The sequence below is a fragment of the Myotis brandtii genome, unplaced genomic scaffold (assembly GCF_000412655.1).
Source record: "Myotis brandtii unplaced genomic scaffold, ASM41265v1 scaffold250, whole genome shotgun sequence".
NCBI lineage: Eukaryota > Metazoa > Chordata > Mammalia > Chiroptera > Vespertilionidae > Myotis > Myotis brandtii.
In genome coordinates, this window is record NW_005359478.1 from 1,927,258 (window position 1) to 1,927,750 (window position 493).

Consider the following 493-nt stretch of genomic DNA (forward strand, 5'->3'; position numbering starts at 1 on the left):
AGGGGTGGGGGGACCCGCAGAGAACCCCGGCCCCAATAACGGTAGGGAGGCTCCTGGGGCCGGGCTGAGGGGCCTTGGCCTGTTCTCCGGGCCCCGCCCCCCTCGCTTCTCTTCTGGGGACTCCCCGGCCCCCCTCCAGCCTGGAAGGGGGCTTTCCTTCCTCTGGAGAGAGAGTGTGGGTTACTCTCCGGCTCGCTGGGCCTGCCCTCCGAAGCTCTCCCTGAATCCTGACCTCTCCTGTGGCATCTCTGCTTTCATCCCGGTCCTTATCCCTCCGAGTTCCCTCCAGTCTCGGCCCTGCCCTTCTAGCCGAGTCGCCTTTGGGTGAATCGCCTTTGGGTGAATCCCGGTGTCCATACCCCTCCCCAGTTCCCCCTGCCTCTCTCCGCTCTCTCCGTCTGCTTGAGACAAATTGTGACTCTGTATCCATTCACTCACTAACATTTACTAGGAGCCTGCTGTGTGCGGGGACCTGGGCTGGGGGGGGGGGGGG

The 493-nt window shown here is 64.3% G+C and overlaps 1 protein-coding gene across 1 annotated transcript in view; it reads left to right on the forward strand.

Annotated features, from left to right (window-relative positions):
- EFNA4 (ephrin-A4) overlaps positions 1–493 on the forward strand; it is a 4,288-nt gene that overhangs the window by 696 nt on the left and 3,099 nt on the right. The window lies entirely within an intron of this gene.